The following is a 17,756-nucleotide window of genomic DNA, read 5'->3' as shown; positions in this document are numbered from 1 at the left end:
CCCTCCTGAGAAAGGGGCATTTCAGCTCAGACCCAGATGCACAGAAGGAGAGGGTCCTGTTGACTCCAGAGGAACCAGGCAGGGGACATCTGGTGTGAAGGCCCTTGGCAATGAACCTGGCTCATTTGGGAAACCAAGAAAGGCTGGAGAGGCTTAAGCGCAGTGAGCTGAGGGGTACCATAAAGGATGTGTCCAGAGGGGCAGCTGTGGCCAGGCCATGTGGGGCTTTCCCGGCTAGCCCGAGGAGCTGGAGCTTCACTTGAAGTTCAAGGTGAAGCCATAGGAGGGTTTTCAGCAAGGCAGTGATGTGATTTGTTTTGCTTTTTTTTTTTTTTTTAAATAAGGTCACTCTGGCTGCTTCCTGTGTGGAGAATGGGCTGTGAGATTTAGGAAAGAAAAAGCAGCAATGAGGCAGCAGCTGGGGTCTGGCTGATAGGTGACGGTGGCCTGGACTGGGTGAGGGTGGTGGGGGGTGGGGCAGGTAGCAAATGTACGTTAAGACTATTTTGGAGGTAGAAATGACAGGACTTGTTGAGGGTGGGATACGGATACGGGGATAAAGGAAAGGGAGGAGTCGAGGGTCACTCCTAGGCTTTGGCTCAAGCAGGGGGTGGACAGTGATGATGTTTCCCGAGACAAGGAAGTCTGGGGTGGGACAGGTGGCTGGGTGGAGAGAATCAAAGACGTATCTAATTGCACCCTCCACCTGATAATGGGACCCTCACTGCCGGGACAGGCAGTTTCCGAGGTCACGCCACAGGTATTAGAAAAGTCTTGTATGGAGTCCAAATCTGTTTCCCTGAAAATTTACTCATTCATCCTAATCATTCTTCAATAAAATGAATTAAGTCTTCCCTATGGTTCCTATGGTTAACCGTAGGGAAGCTCCCCTCTGTTAAGGAGAGCGGCTACCCCCTCTAAGTTTTCTGTTCTCCGAGCTAAACATCCCTGATGTACTCAAATTCTCTTCTCACTTCTGCAAATTCAAACTGGTCTTCCCTCTACGTCACACCAGTCCATCATGCAAGCGTCAGCTAGGCCAACCGGCCTAGTACAGTGATTATTAATCACCAAGGCCAAGCACTGCCCTGGGGAAAGATTATATATATCTAATAGGTGCTAAAATCAGTCTCCTCTCTCAGATTTTCTGTATCTTCCAAACAGCTAACTGAAATTCTGCAAACATTTCAGTTATCTGCCAACAAGATCCTTCAACTCTCTTCCCACATCTTTAGTATATGAGTTGACAATGGGGACCGAGAGATCTGTGTGAAGGACCAGGGTCCTTCCAAGGTTGGAGGAAGGGCTGCTGCCCCTTTCACCTCAGCTCAAGGGGAAGGGACTTCGGGTGACCATTTGTCGAGCTGCATGTGTGACACCAGGGCTAGGGACGTCGGACCCCTGCCTGGAAAATCTCAGAGGTAAAGATGGGCCTGCTGGGTGTTCTGATGGCCACGGTGCACTGGACAGCCTGCCCTGCAGGGTGCGGGAGGGCAGAGCACGTGGGGGTGTTTCTCATGGAGCTCAGATGGGCCACCAGGGGGTGGGGAATGGCTTGGAGCCATTTTGAGTCCTAACCCAAGAGGACCACCTGGAGGCCTGTGAAGAGAGGGCTTCTGTGACCCTGGGGCTGAGGAGGGTGCCATTCAGAGCAAATTACATCACCTGAGTCACAGGAAATGCTGTCGAACCTTCCCGTTGAAGCCTCCTAATAACCTGCAAAAAGGCCCAGGAGAGAGTCAGCTTTACAGCAGGTCCCCGAGAACACCTTTAAAGTATGTGACTGTCTAACCACTATGCTGTACACCTGAAACTAACACAAAATAACACTGAACGTGAACTGTAATTGAAAAGTAAATAAAAATAAATTTTAAAAAAATACAATAAAACAGGGCCCCAAGCAGGGAAGCCCTATTAGGATAGCACTGGTCAAGTAAGAACATTCCTGCTTCCTTTAGCTGTCATCGCCTGCCCCCTTCCAGCACAGAGAGGCCAGCCGGAGAGGCGAGAGCTGGGTGTGAGTAAAAGAGAATGTCCACCCCACCCTCTCCTTCCTACAGAGGACCTGGCTGGGAAACAGGAGAAGAGTCAACTTTGACTATGACAGGGTCCTGCCCGCTCTTAATTATTGACTTAAAACTGTGGTTATGATTTTAAAAGACTCCAAAGGCGAGCAAGGGAAGAACCTGCCGCATTGTTTAAGACAAAGTGGAAGTTCAAAATCAAGTCCCTTTCTGATTACACTTGGCATCCTCCCTAGTCAACACTTCAGTTACACACAGAAGAAAGACACTGTCCCTTTGTCCTCGCACTTTAAGAGTTCTCTTCAAGGCCTGTCTTGCCTTTTAGATTAAATCTAACTCCTACGCATAGGGATTGCCATCCTCTATTACCTGACCTCATGTATATTTTTTCAATGAAACCTCCCACAGTTCCACATAGAACATTTGGCTACAGTCAAGTAGTCCTCTGTGCTTTGTGAGAACAGGAAGTGCTTTTTTGGACATTTATGGTGCTGAGCATTATAGCATTTAACCCTCACAATGACTCAGGTTGGCGTCGTTACTCCGACCGCCATTTCACAGCTGAAGAATCGGAAATGACCGATGGAGGGTGGGTTTTGTGATTGGAACCCAGGCAGTCCGACTCCAGAGCCCGCCCGACTCCAGAGCCCACCATCCTAACAGCCAAGCATGTTGCATCATCTCTGCATGTGCTCTCGGCCTCTGTGGGATGTGTCCCCACCCCCATCTCCCTCTGCCTATGCCGCCCAGGCAGCTTCCAAATCCCAGCTCAAACTCCTCCTCTGCGAAGCCTTCCTTACTCCTTCACAGTAATCCCCATCCTCTAAGTCCCCAAACAATTGTTTCTCTATTGCTGTTTTGGGTATGTCACCTGGGGAAGCTCCTTTAAGCTTCAAGGGTGAAGCCTGTCTGGGCTCCATGCTGTTCTTGGGCTCACCAGGGCAGCGGCCCTCCAGCCTTGGTACAGAAAGATATCCACAGACAGTCCACAGAATAAGAAATGCAAATGACATTTAAATGTATGGAAAGATGCTGGCCCTTATTACAATAAGAGACACGCCAAGTCTCGCTGGGTTACTATTTATCATCTGTCAGACAAAAATCTTAAAGTGTGACAACATACTCCAATGACAAGGCTATAGGGAAATAAGATCTCTCTACATTACTAGTGGGAACGCAGAATGATATAACTCCCACAGAAAGGAATTTGGCCGTGTCTGGCAATATTACATGTGCATTCCTTCTGGCCCAGTAATCCCACTTTTGGGAATCTATCCTAAAGAAACACTGGCAAAAATCTCAAATGCTGTGTGTTCAAAGCTATTGTCTGTAATACTATTCGTAAAGGCAAAGGGCTGGCAGACAAGCGCAGTGTCAATCATTTAGAGGCCTGGTTGAATGACTCCGGTACACCCGTGTGAGAGAGCGGGAACGAGGATGGACCAGTAGAGCCTGCCTGGGTCACCTCCAGGACCTATTGGTAAGTGAACAAAGCAAAGGGAAGAAACATGTGTACAGTGTCCTGCCATTTGTGTAAGAAAGACAGGAATGTGACTATTTCTATATTAGCTTTTTTCTCTCAAAAGGAAACAAGAGAAGAACAAACTAAAAACTAATAAAATTGTTATCTAGGACAGGGAGATAGCAGCGGGGAGCACATTGGGGTAAAGATAGATTTCCCTGAACGTACCTTGCTCTATAGTCTTGACTTTTGAAATTAAGTATGTTATATAACTCCAAAACGAAACTAAAGCAGAATAAAACCTTGGAAACAAACTCAAACAACTGGAATTCAGCAATCCCGTCAACGGACGGAGCCAGGTTTCTGACTGTGGGAATGGGAGACGGCAGAGGAGCAGGAGGAGGAAGCCGGGAGGACCCATGTGGGAATGAATTAAAGTTGGCCACGTCAGTATGAACTCATGTCTCGCTTAATATGAGCTCTATTATGTTGAACAGAATAGATACACTGGTCACACATACAATACTTGCAGATACATGTACACACACAGGTCAGCATTATTCCCTCTGTCCATCGAGAGGGCCTAGTAGTAATGACACCCCAACAGCAACCAGCACACCTCATGCCGAGATCTTGGGCTCTAACACCACACTCCAACGATAGGAACCAGGGCCCCTTTGAAAAATGTCCAATTCGAGGACCAGGCCAGGAAGTACGTATACCAGATAAGGCTGGAGACTCCTGTAGTGCCAGAAAGTAAGCAAGTGCCTCCAAAAAAATTATGGGGTCACATCCAAAGGACACAAAGGCCAACGGAAGAGCTCCCAATGTCCAAATGGACCAATGTCAGCAAGGAAACAAAATGGAATTGGATTATAACCCAAATATAACTATCTATGCATAAAATGACTGACTCAAGCAATCCGTGAAGAGACGAATCGCCCAGGTAAGAGATTTCCAGATAATTTACGTAGATACTCACCTCAAGGAGATGGGGCGTACCTCCCCAGTCATTCAGTGTGGGCCACACACAGTGACCTCCTTCCAGGGAGTGCAGCCTGGAAAGGGGGTATGAAGAGTAATTTGACTGGAGAGAAACCTGACGAAGGCAGCCTCAGCCAGGTGATCAAGGTCAAAGTCAACAGCATGTGCGTGTATCCTTGACCCAATGTGCTGGGAGCCACACTTTGTCTCTGTGGTCTTCCTCCCCGAAACACACAGCCCCGGTCTCACAGCGTGAGAAAAATGCCAGACAGATCACAACTGAGGGATATTCCACAAAATGCGTGGCCAGCACTTTTCAAGATTGCTAAGGTTATCAAAACCAAGGGAAGTCTGAGAAACTAAGGCGGTTGAACGGAAGGCGGTGTCCTGAATGGGATTGAGGAACAGAAAAGGGACGTTGGGTAAAAATTAAAGAAGTTTGGATACAGTGTGGACTTGAGAAACGAATCAATATGGGCTCATTAATTGTGACAAATGCCCCACAGTCACATGTGACGTTAACAAAAATGGAAGCCGGACGTGGGGTATATGGGAACTCTATACCATCTTCAGAGTTTTTTTGTAAATCTAAGACTGTTCTAAAACAATAAGTTTATTGAAAACATCTAAAACAACCAAACTAGCTGTATATCAAGTTGATTCTATACACATAAAGTGAAGCTTGATTTTAAGTAACTTTCAAACAGTATCTGGGTACAGACTCACACACAGGAAATCGCAGACTGCCTCCGTGTCACTAGTGCTGGCCGCCATGCTGACATTTGATACATGTTTTCCATAGCAGCCACTCCCAGACAGTCTGCAGGACTCCCTTTTCTTCGCGTCATTACCAACACTTGGTATTTCTTATTTTTAACAATAGTCTCACATTCTAACAGGCGTGAGGTGACAGCTCATCGTGGTTTTGATTTGCCCTTCCTCGATGGTTAATTACGTACAGAATCTTCTCATGCACCTGTTGGCCATTTGTACGTCTTCTTTGCAAAAATGTCTATTCAAATCTTCCGCTCATTTTTAAGTTGGAGAGTTGGGTTTTGTTTTTGCTTTTGCTATTGAGTTGTGTGGGGTTTTTGTATATTTTGGATGTTAGCCCCTCATCAGATATGTGATTGGCAAATATTTGCTCCTGATCAGTAGGTCACTTTTTCATTTTTTTGATGGTTTCCTTGCCATGCAGAGCTTCTCAGCCTGATGCGGTCCCCCGTGCAGTCTTCACAAGGATGGGGAGAAAAGGGACCCTTGTGCATTGTTGGTGGGACAGTCAGCTGGTGCAGCCACTACAGAAAACAGCACGGAAGCTTCTCAGAAAAACAAAAGTAGAACTACCATGGGATCCAGCAATTCCACCCAGAAGTGAAAGCAAGAAAACGGAAGCAAGAATTCCAAAAGGTATCTGCACCCCTATGTTCGCTGCAACATTATTTACAACAGCCAAGATATGGAAGCCATGTACGTGTCACTGATGGATGAGTGGACAAAGAAATGGTGCTACACATATACAATGGAATATTATTCAGCCGTAAAGTAAAAAAAAGAAATTTTGCCATTGGCAACAACATGGATGGACCTAGAGGGCATTACGCTCAGTGAAATAATTCAGACAGAGAAAGATAAGTACCATATGATCTCGCTTATATGTGGAATCTAAAGTCATATATATACAAAAAAAAAAAAACTTGAGCTCACAGATACAATTAATTGGTGGTTGCCAGAGATAGGCAGGGATAGGTGAACTGTTTTTGTTTTTTTATTATTTCAAATAAATTAAATTTTTGAAAAAGGAAAAAATTAATTTTATATACATTTCTTTCTTAAAAATATTGATCCATACGACAGATGTTTCTTCGAGTGCCGCTGCAGTGACAGAGAAATGTAGAAAGCATAATAATTTTTTTCAAAAATATACAATTCTTATTATTTTTACTAGTCAATAAATACATGAATCATTCTCAGAAAAAAAATGATTTAGAGAACCTGGGAAGATTTATTTAGCCCAGGGAAACAAATGAACTATAAGAAAAACATACTGTTCATTCCTTCACATCTCCTCTACATTTTACCATATTTTCACAGAATTTTACTTCTCTGCCTTCCATTTACCCTAATTCCTTTGGTCACTGAATCTGGTCTCGTGGCCTAAAATACCTCCAAGACACTGCCACACATCTGTCTGCAGCCTTGACCTCCCCAGGAATTCCAGAGTCTCATACTCAGCTATTCACCTGATGTCTCCACGTGGGTAGGTAAGAGATGTTTCAAGCATGACTCTTCTCCTGTTTGACCATCCTCACTCCCTCCTCCAGAAACCTGCTTCTTCTCTCTCCCCGTCTAAGTGGGTGACAACTCCAGCCTTCACGGGCTCGGGTAGCAACTCCTGGAGTCCTGCTCGACTCCACCACTCGTCTCTGATCACTGGCAATGGGGACACAGTGCCTGACAGATGTCTGAGAGGAAGACGGAGGACACAGATCAAGTAGGAGCCAATCTCGTCTTAGCACGTCCAGAGGAAGCCTTTGAAGTGTTGGAGGCGACATTTGACAGTGAAGATTCAGCACTGGCTGTGCGTCATAAGAAGAGTCCTGTCCTGCCGCTCTCGTCGGGTCTGGGGATGAGGGAGAATAAAGGCGCCACAAAGGCGATATTCCGAAATGGGTAGCCCCTCCAGGAGAGGGTGTTCAGTCATGTTTGGAGAGTCCGCTTCTCTGAACACACTCTGGCCACTGGGAGACCCACAGGGACGCCTGTTTTTGGAGGCACTGAGAACAAAGCGTGTGATGGTGGGCTTTCCCACAGTGCGCAATGCAGAGCCCGACCCCTGTGGCCGCTCAGGCTTCGGCTGCGGTGGCAGTAATTGCACTTCCATGTGGAACACGATTTTCGCAACATTCCTCAGAGGAAAAAAGAGACAAATTCTGCCTCTCTTGGTTCAATTTCCAGAGCAAAATTCAGCAGCTTTACTGTTCTAAAAAAACAAACCAAAACAAAACAAAAAAACCCTCAGAGTAACTTAGAGGACAACTCAGATGAATAGAAAATGGGTACGGATCTCATTGAAGGTATTTGTTTTTAATTTTCCCTCTCATTTGTCTTTTGTAGAGACACGGTGTCTTTTAAAAGCTGATATTTAGTCCTGGCCAGGTAGCTCAGTTGATTGGAGCATCATCCCATACCCCAAAAAGTCACCGGTTTGATTCCCAGTCAGGGCATGTACCTAGGTTGTGAGTTCGATCCCCACTTGGGGGTCATATGGGAGGCAGCCAATTGATGTTTCTCCCTCATATCAATGTTTTTCTCTCTCCCTCCCTCTCTCTCTAAAATCAGTAAAAAACATATCCTTGGGTGAGGATTAATATATATATATTTTTTTCATTCCAACCCATCCCCTCCAAAAAAAGGGGTACAGATGGGTCAAAATGATACAAGAACAATGGAATGCTGACAGTTATTGAAGCTGAATGATGGGTACATGGGGTCCAGTATATTATTCTCTCTCTGTTGAATATGTTTAAACATGTTCGTGATAGTTTCTTTAATTTTTTTAATGAAAAAATGGTGCAGGTTTTGAGCACCAAGAAGGTTTTGACTCCAGATTGGGAGTCCTTTGAACAAGCCGCCCAGCTGATTCTGACCCAGATGGTCCAGGACGGGGCTGAGAGCACCTGCGTAGCGTCATTCTGTGCTCCGCGCAGCGAACAAGTCCTCAGTAGGTACGGACTGATCGAAGATGAAGGCTATATTTTGATCAGGAATTGAAGTTGAAAATTCTTTCCCTATGGAGAAATATGGGAAAGATCAAACAAGCCAAGAACAGGCAAAGAGAAGGGTTTCGTGGGCCTGACCAGAATGCCTGACTCCCGGGGTTGTATCACAGTTTCATTTCTGTCGGAGCCTGTTCCACCGCAGGGGACTCCGGGTTCTCCAAACTCACCAACTGCAAGGATCGGTTGGATTCCCCAAAGACCTCCGAAGCGGGTGCCAATTCCCCGCTCCCCTTTGCTGCAGTTGCCGGGCTGTGCCTGCGAACAGCGTCTTTGGTCTGGTTTGCTTCAGGGTTCAGCAGTCTCCCTTTCCCTTCTACCCAGGTGCCAAGAAAAGCACATTTTCTGAGGCTGGTGTCCCTGCCATCCTCTCCATTTGCTTATGTGCATATATTAGCTCAGTTACCAACAGCAACAAAGAACGAAACCATCAGGGCCTGCACCTCTGTACGGCGGTGCCCTAACATCTCCGCGAAAGCGCATCTGCTTAGATAACCAGAGTGGGAGCCCTCCCGGGGCACCTGAGCTGCTGAGTGTAACTGAGCTGCAGCTGCTTTTTCTCCACCCGGCCTCACTCCTGGTTCAGCATGCCGACAACAGGGATTTACCAGTTAATTGGCTGTTTCAATGACTGTCATTCACTTAGGCACTCTTCCCTAGCCTGTGTTACTGAAAAATGCCTCTTTTAACATGATTTGCTCTCTTATGGATCCTGAAGAAAAATATGCAATGCTGAGATTGTCAGGATTTATTAACGAGAGGCAGATCTACTTGGGGGAGACGGTGTGTGTGTGGGACTTGGCTGTGCTGCGAACAAAGGGTGGCTTGGAGCTGGGACTGGCATCCCGGGTTATATATTATCTAAAGGACCTGGACAGGTTTCAAGTCTCAGAACCAGCTGGGCAGGTTGAGGGAGTTGCTTTTCATTTCTCCCCGCTCAGTTGAACAGAGGAAACTTTCAACTCCATCAGGTGAATGGTTTACTGGGGATTGTTGGGAAAGGTTAGCGAGCTGGGGCTTACTTAGGTGTCACGGCTCAATCATCCTTTTGGCTAAGTCCAGACCCTCCCCACACCCCAAACAGAAGCAAGGAAGGCATCAGAACTGAGTGAGAGGTCTGCGCACCCACCAGCCATCAGCTCAGTCTGAGGCCTAGACTGCCAATGGTTTTCCAGCTCAGCTGGCCTCTGGCATCAAAACAAAACAAAATAGAAGCAGGTAAGCGTTGCCAAAAGCAGTCCATCATGTCTGTTTGCACGTCTGCCGGCCGAGGGTTGCATCACGCTATCGGGTTTTGGTGGTCACCCCCTCCCCTGTCCTCATTGTTCAGCATCAAACTGCTGCCCAACTCTTTTTGCCAAACTGGCCCAGAGCCTCCCTCCCTGATATCTTCAGTGGAAAGTTCCAGAGCAATTCTAAGTGTGCCTCTTCAGAGTGCTTTGTGATTTTTGTTTTGCCTTTAACGGGAGTTTTGCCATTCAGGAATCCTAATTGGGTCCTGGGAGATGAGATGATTCTTTTGGCTTCCACACCTTCTGCACTTCTGCAGACCAGTCTCTGTTTACCAAACGAACACACCAGTCCAGGAGCCAAGTAGGAATCTGTCCCAGGCTCTTCCTGCTTAAAGAAGACAGGACTGGTGTGTGTTGTAAATTGAAAAGGAAGACTGGAGGTGGAATTTCAATGAGTCTCTTTTAACTTGGAAATCTACCCCAGTGATAGGTGAGGTCAAACGGATTAGAGTAAATACCTTGCAAATAGGTAGGTATGAGCCTTGCCCTTCAGCTGCCTTTTCCTTCCTCCCACTGCCCGGAGCAGGGAAAGGGAGTGAAATCCCAGTGTCCAGACTGCTGCCCAGACCAATTAAAGCTCTACCACTAGCGAACTTCTGCTTTTGTTTTGGGGTTTCGTTTGTTTGGTTTAACTCCCCCACGTGGTCCAGCACCACTGCTCTGGAAGAAAGACCAATGGGCTGGGAATAAAACGATCAACTTTCAAATCCTGCCCTTGCCATTAATGAGGTTATTGGCCTATAAAATTATGGGGACTCTATTTTAAGATGACTTGAACTCTAAAATTTTATGATTCTCTGTCAACGGGTCTCTCTCCTAGAAAGGTAGCAGGGCCAGCTGTTCTCTCCTAACACCTGGAACTCCCGCAAAGCTGCGTACAGGGTAAAAAGCTCCGTCTAATTGGGTCAGGGTGTCGGTGAGTTCAGATTGCCTTACCGGGCGTAAGTAAATAAGTAGTGTGGTTTACAAAGGAAAAATACAAGCTCCATAGTGTTTCTGATACGTATGGGCCTTTCAGATGAGCAGTGGAAATTTTCCTTCATGCATATTTAAGTCCTCTTGCCGTGCTAGTTTCCAATTCCTCTGATAGTCAGTTAATTGGAAATACACCCTTCTCTGAAAATAAAAATGGACACCCCCTACTTCCCCCTGCTGGTGGAAATTTAAATACTTAGGAAGCTAAAGAGACCATGCTTAGGAAGCTAAAGAGACCACGCTGCCCCAAATATGCATTTTTATTTGACCTGGACTTTAATTAGATCTTACTGTAGCTACCTAAATAAATAGAGAGGTTTTAATGCTTGAACTAAGGCAGGCAATAGGGCATGAAGTAACTCTAAAGGGTTACTACTACAGTAGTCCATGGTGTCAGTTACTCTCAGGCAACAAAGACCCCCCAAATTAAATGGAAAATTCCAGAAATACAGAATTCATAAGTTTTAAATTGCATGCCATTCTGAGTAGCACGATGAAATCTCGTGCTCTCCCCCATCCCACCCTGGACGTGAATCATCCCCTTGTCCAGCACGCCGGTGAGGTACAGACACACCTCTGAGTTACCGCGGGGTGGGCTCCAGACCACCACTGTAAGGCAAGTACCCTGATAAAGTGAGCTGCAATCATTTGGCTGGGGGAGAGTCTGGCCTTCCATTCGGGGAAAATGAAACACCTCCGAGGTGCAATAAAACAGTGCGCCTGTACAAACGCCCCGCCCACTGGTCCCTTGGTAGCCGTCTGGGCTCTCGAGTTGACTGTAGAGACATCACGGTGCTTATGTTCAAGGACCTTGTTACTTCCAGCAGGAGTAGTGACGCAATGCAGACATGCCGAAGAGAAGCCGTAAACTGTATGTATAGGAAAAACTTAGTGTTTACAGGGTCCGGTGCCATCTACGGTTTCAGGCATCCAACCACTGGGGGTCTTGGAACGTCTCCCCTGCGGATAAGGGGGGACTATTGTAATTGCTTTTAAAAAGATAAATTAAATTGAACCAGAGAAGCAGAAAATTGCTTTGGCTGTTTAAGAAAGGTAGGGCTTGCGAAGCTGGAGCAACTGGCTGAGGGGAGGCCTCACCCTTTCTTGGCCAAACAGGCACCCCAAAGGCAGGCACGTCTAGTGCAAGTGCGCCCGGCTAGGGCCAGGCTGGCCCCCCGACTCCCGTCACCTGTGGGCACGCATCAAACACGGTCCCCGGCTGCCAGCTGAGAGCAGAGCTCCCTACGCTGTTTGTAAATGTTATCTCAAAGGGCGTTTCATGAAGCTGTCTCCGAAAAGCAACTTAGATTCATTTCAATTCTCAGTGAACCCTCGGTGCAGAGGCGAGGCCGAGCTCCTGTCTGTGAACCACAGGGCCCTGTGGCGCGCCTTGCGCACAGGATGAGCTCAGGCGCACAGGGACTGTGGCAAGCTGAACCAAATGACTCGTGGTGTCGCGGCTACAGAAATGTGGGGAGCCACTGACCTAGAGGCGCACCCATGATGCTCTTTGGGGGAGGAGCATTTAGAAAAATCACCCTTCCCGCCCCCAGGTAATTTTAGAGAGGGCTGAGGACATGTCTGGTTTATTCAGTGCTATGTGCAAAAAAATGGGCCTTGGTTTTCCCCACACACAGCTGAGTGCACAAAATAATAACATTTGTTTAAGTATTTACTTAATACAATCCATTGGTGACCATAGGACATTTGTCTGCCCTGGTCTTCCTCCACCTCTCACAACGCTGGCTCAGTGGGCCAGTCCTGCCTTCACCGTCCGCCTCCCTGGGCTTCTCCTCCAACCTCATAGCCTTTGTTCTCCTTCCCAGTCTCCTCTGCTGGCCCTGAGCTTGGTCCAGGCCCTGCTCTTCTCTGTCACTGGCCAGGACTTTAAGTACCAGCTCTGTGCTGATAGCTCCCCCGTCTCTATCTTCAGCTCAGTCTTGCCCCTGAGCTGCACACTCACACATCCAACTGCCTGCGTGGTATCGCCACGTGGGTGCCTAGCAGGCATCTGATTCCTTGGTTCCCGCCCTCCCCCATGCTCTCCATTAAGTGCGACCAGCTAGCTGCTCCCACCAAGACGTAATAGTCATCCTCAGTTCTCCCCTGCCCCTCCTCCCCACACTTAATCCATCAGCCAGTTCTGCCGGTTTTAGCTCCAAAATATATTCCTAATCCTCCCACTTATCTCCATTTCTACTTTCCCATCATCTCTCACCTGGATTACTGATGTCACCTCCTGGCTGACCCGCCAGCCTCGCTCTCCCTCCCCTATACGGCATTCCCCACCTGGCAGCCTGGCTGAACTTCTTGAAACATAAATCGGATCATGTTAATCGCCTGGTCAGAACCCTGCAGTGTCATCTCCGGAACGCCTGGCTCTCTAGTGCCATCAAACGCCACATTAACAGAGTAAAGGACAAAAACCGCACGATCATCTCGGATGACGCAGAGAAAACATTCAACAAAGTTCAGGGTTTTTCATGGCAAAAACTCTTGACAGCCTGGAAATAGGAGAGAACGTCCTTTGTCTGATAAAAGGTACACACACCTATTGAAATACTGAAACAAACAATCCTATTTAATGGTCAGTCTTTAAAACCACTCCTCCTGGAGTCAGAATGAAAATAAAGGTAACGTCTATGATTGTTTCCCGTAAGCATTGTCTCAGGGGTCCTAGTCAAGGTAAAAATTCAATTCAACAAATATTTACCAAGGGCTTGCTTTGTGCAAAGCAGTTCTCCGCACTTAAGATTCACTGATGAATAAAACGGACCAGAACAACATGGAGCATTCGCTGCAGTGGAAAAAGGCAAAAAAAACAATAAATATTTTCATGGGCTGAACCATGTTCCCTCCAAATTCCTATGTCACAGCCCGCCCTCTCAGTACTTTATTTTTTGTATATGTTTTCCAGTGCTTTAGAATATAGCTTGGTGACAGGGTGTTTAAAGAGGTGATTAAGTTAAAATGAGACGGTTAGGGTAGGTCCTAGTCCAATCTGACCGGTGTCCTCATCAGAAGAGGAAATTGGGACACACCAGAAACCCCAGGCATGTGTGAGCACAGAGGAAGGACTGCGTGGGGACAGAGAGGCACCTTCTACACCCCAAGGAGAGAGGCCTTGGGAGAGAGCAAACCTGCCGACACCTTGGTCCCAGCCTCCAGAACTGCGAGATGATAGACTTGGGTTGTTTCAGGCACCCGTTCTGTGGGACTTTGCAATGCCAGTCCTAGCAAACTAGCACAGCTGTCATAAATAAATAAATTCTGTACTGTGTTAGAAAGTGACCAAATAGTATCTTTTAAAAAGCAGAAGTAGCCCTTGCTGGTGTGGCTCAGTGGATTGAGCGCTGACCTACAAACCAAAAGGCTGCTGGTTTGATTCCCAGTCAGGGCACATACCTGGGTTGTGGGCCAGGTTCCTGGTTGGAGGTGTGAGAGAAGCAGCCAACTGATGTTTCTTTCCCTCTCTTTCTCCCTCCCTCCTCCTCTCTCTGAAAATAAATGAATAAAATCTCTTTAAAGACAAGCAGAAGTAAAAGACACCAGGGTTCGGGGAGGGAGGATGCGGACGACAGCATTAGGTTGGCGGTGGGATCCGGCCACACTGAAGACAAAAACAAGACGTGAGAGACCAGGAAACGAGAGGGAGGCTGGAGGGTGGAGTGAGTCAGACGCGGTACACAGAGAGCTCCAATCATATCAGGGACATTTTGCTTCTTGTGCTTGGTGTTGGGCTCAGTGCATTATTACCTGTGCCTTTGGGTGTGTCTGGAATCTGTCACGATAATTTTTTAAAGATTGCATCGGGAGGGCTGGCTACGAGGCACGGCTGGGTACTATCCCAAGAGGGCGGTGGCAGTGGCCGAGCTGGGGCCCCAGCAGGGAGGCTGGAGAGGACAGGCCACACCAGCAATACCAGCACGGGGACTGTCAGGATGCTGTCGCTGACTGCGTGTGGAGGTGAGGGGCAGGAAGGCGTCCAGGATAACTTGCTGGCCACCGCACAGGAGCCTGCAGAAAGGTGGTGTCGTTGACCAGGACACGGGAGAGGAACAGGTGTGGGGCGAGGGGCTGGCGGCAGGGCCCAGAGCCCGGTCTGGGACTCGTTGTTTCTGAGGTGCTGGTTCACGTTCCGAGCACAAATGAAAGAGAAAAGAGATAAAAGCATGTGCCACATCTCTGGTTCTGTGATGCTCGGACTCCAGTTTTTTTTGTAACCCTCACGTGGGAACATTTTTTTATTGCTTTGAGAGAGAGAGAGAAATTGAGAGAAATATCCATTGGGTGCCCCAATTGGGGACTGAACCCGCAACCTGAGCATGTGCCCTGACAGGGGATCGAACCCGCAAACGTTCGGTCTACAGAATGATGCTCCAACCAGGTGAGCCACACCAGCCAGGGCTCAGACGCTCAGATTCCATTCTTGAGGGTAGCCTCATTTCTGGTTAGCCACCAAGGGCAGGACCCCAAGATCAAGTTGAAATCATTTTGCACGGCAGTTCCTCAGAGCCCGGGCGCGGCTCACAGCCCTGGAGTCTGTGCCCGGACCCTCTGGAAACCTGCCCTTCACCCCAGCCCCCAGCCCCCAGCCCCCGGGCCTCCACCCCCACCCCCAGCAACTTCAGACTGGTCAGGGAACCTTAGTCAGCACTGGGAAGGATCTTAGGGATCGACCAGTCAGCCCCACCCTCTTCTTTTTAATAAGTGTTTAGATTTTAGAATAGATTTAGATTTCTAGGAAACTTACAAAGGCCGTACAGAGTTCCCATGTCCCCTGCACCCAGCTTCCTCTATCATTAACATCCTACATCGGCGTATTTGTCACAATTAGTGAATATTGATAGTATTCACTAATGCCCACACTTTATTCCGATTTCTTTAGTTTTCACCTATGGCCCTTCTCCCATTCCAGGAGTCTACCCCAGGTTATCCCTTATTTTGGATAACCTTGACGATTCTGAGGAGCACTGAGCAGGTATTTTCTAGAATGTCCCTTATTTAGGATTGGTGTAACGTCTTCCTCACTCCTCACCACTATTTTTTTAGAATAGCAGAAAGAGTCTCCCTTCCCCCGAAACAAGAGGAGGGAACAGCTCTGGTTGAAGCTGTGGCGAGGGAAGGAGAGCCCCAGGGCAACCCTGTGGGGTTCTGCGGGCTCGGAGAAGCCAGTCTGGAATAATCCCTCACATATAAACCCGGAAGCAGCTCCCTCCAGCCTCTGCCCCCGTTTCTGGGCAGGACCTTCCCCCATCGCTCACCGTTCACTTCACTGGCAGGCCTTTCCTTCCCACAGGAATCGACATTTCCTGTCCCACAGGGATTGACAAACACAATCTCATTGTTCTGACCTTCCCCCCCCCCTCACCGCCCCCATACACACACTTGAACTTATCATCGCCAAGCAAATGTATTTACATTCAGGTCCTTTAGCTCAGCCAGATGGGTCAGTGGGTCAGGGACTGCTTTGAGAAGCTAGCCAGAAAAACATTTAGCCTTGTTTTATCATTTCAAGGGCCCACAGACTTTCTGAAAATAAAACCCCAGTGAGGAATTCCTGAGACAGGGCAGCATGTGGGATATACACATTCACTATGGACTGAATGTTTTCCTGTCCCCCAAGTTCATATGTAGAAACCCTACCCCCCAATGTGATGCCACGGGCGGGGGTGGGCTATTGGGGATAATGAGGTCAGGAGGGTGGAGCCCTCATGAATGGGATTCGTGCCCTTCTAAAAGGGATCCCAGCTTGCTCTCTCTAGCCCCCTCTCTGCCATGTGAGGACACGAATAAGCTGCCAGTCTGCACCCCGGAAGAAGGCCCAGGGTCCTCACCAGAACTCACTCATGCTGGCCCCCTGACTTCAGATTTCCAGCCTCCAGAACTCTGAGAAATCAATTTTAAACCACCCAGTCTATCTTACTTTGTTATAGCAACCCAAACGGTCTAAGACGACACTCTGCACAACGTCAGAGGTGACAGGGTCCCCCGGGACCTTTAGAGGAGTGTGGAGACACTCAGGGTGCTCTGGTTTGTCAAGACCGGGGCTTGACTGCAGAGCAAACTAGGCTAACCCCGGCTGGGCCTCCTCCTGGTGCTGGGCGCTGGGCAAGCCTGTGTCCAATCAGCCTCACTGGACAGCACTATCGATGCTGCTGTTCTCAGGCGCAGACAACACAGCCCGCTCCTCTTACCCTGGGTCGGTGCCATGCACCAGCAGACCGCGGGCGAAGGGCACCCTGCTCCACTACTTCTCTGGGACCCGAACCACGTGAGACAATAACCAAAGGAGAAATTGCCCGAGGCCCAGGAAACAGCTCAAAACTCAAAATAACCTCTTAAGAGGGCCCTCGGGGCTTCATCTGGACAAGTTCAGTGGAGAGAGGTGCTCTTAGGTCCGCCTCAGCCCGGCCTTGCACCAAGCGATGTCCCCCAGCTGCAGGCTGCCGCCCACTCGTGGATTTTGAAATCAATTGAGTGGGTCATGACCAGTCCCACTCCACCCTAAAAAAAAACTTTTTTGAGAAATTTCTTTTGCTTGCTGGCACGTGTGCACGGGTGTGTGTGTCCACTGGGCCTGGCTATAAAATGTCCTTCTGCGGTTAGGGGTCACAAACAGTGTGAATTCCTGCTCTCAAGTGTGTGGGAGAATGAGGTCTGGGGGTTGTTTATTTTTATTATTATCTTCTTAGTACTTACCCAAGGATATGTTTTATTGATTTGAGAGAGAGAGGAAGGGAGAGAGAGAGAGAGAAAGAAACACTGATGTGAGAGAAACTTCAATCGGTTGCCTCCTGTACACACCCTGACCTGGGATCGAACCCACAACATATCAGTGCACGGGCTGATGCTCCCACCGACCAAGCTTACTGGCCAGGGCAGCCTCAAAGGTTTTATACAGACTCTCCTCTCCTTGGAACACCCATCCAGCCTTGTCCTTCAGGCCTCATCTCAGAAGTCACCTCCTGCCTGCAGACGCCAGGCCTGGCCACCTCTCTGAGGCATGGCTCCCAGGGTGCACATTTCGGTGTGCAGTGCCTCTAGCATAAGCTCCCCGAGCAGGAACTGGGTCTAGTTCACAGCTGTGGTCCCACTGTCTCTCCTGGGGATGCCAGTCATGCCCCATTTATTTTGTATTAAATGAAGAGGCTCAACTGAGGTCAAATCCTGTTTGCTCCGGCAGACTCTTAAGTCAGGAATTTCCAGGAATCTGAGTTCTGAGGGGATCTAGAGCTAC

At 48.2% G+C, this 17,756-nt stretch overlaps 1 long non-coding RNA gene across 2 annotated transcripts; it reads right to left on the bottom strand.

The window, feature by feature from the left end:
* Positions 1-5,800: 5,800 nt before the first annotated feature.
* LOC123480757 (uncharacterized) lies at positions 5,801-14,339 on the bottom strand. 2 transcript variants are annotated; one of them, XR_011650607.1, is made up of 3 exons: positions 13,922-14,339; positions 13,230-13,313; positions 5,801-7,453 (listed from the first exon to the last, which is right to left on the bottom strand). It is a non-coding gene; the product is annotated as an uncharacterized lncRNA (long non-coding RNA). The 2 variants fall into 2 exon arrangements; XR_006656863.2 differs by lacking the exon at positions 5,801-7,453 and adding an exon at positions 10,798-11,476.
* Positions 14,340-17,756: the final 3,417 nt, after the last annotated feature.

The sequence above is a fragment of the Desmodus rotundus genome, chromosome 12 (assembly GCF_022682495.2).
Source record: "Desmodus rotundus isolate HL8 chromosome 12, HLdesRot8A.1, whole genome shotgun sequence".
Lineage (NCBI taxonomy): Eukaryota > Metazoa > Chordata > Mammalia > Chiroptera > Phyllostomidae > Desmodus > Desmodus rotundus.
Note: the sequence above shows the minus strand (reverse complement) of the source record. Positions and strands in the feature narration are given on the sequence as shown.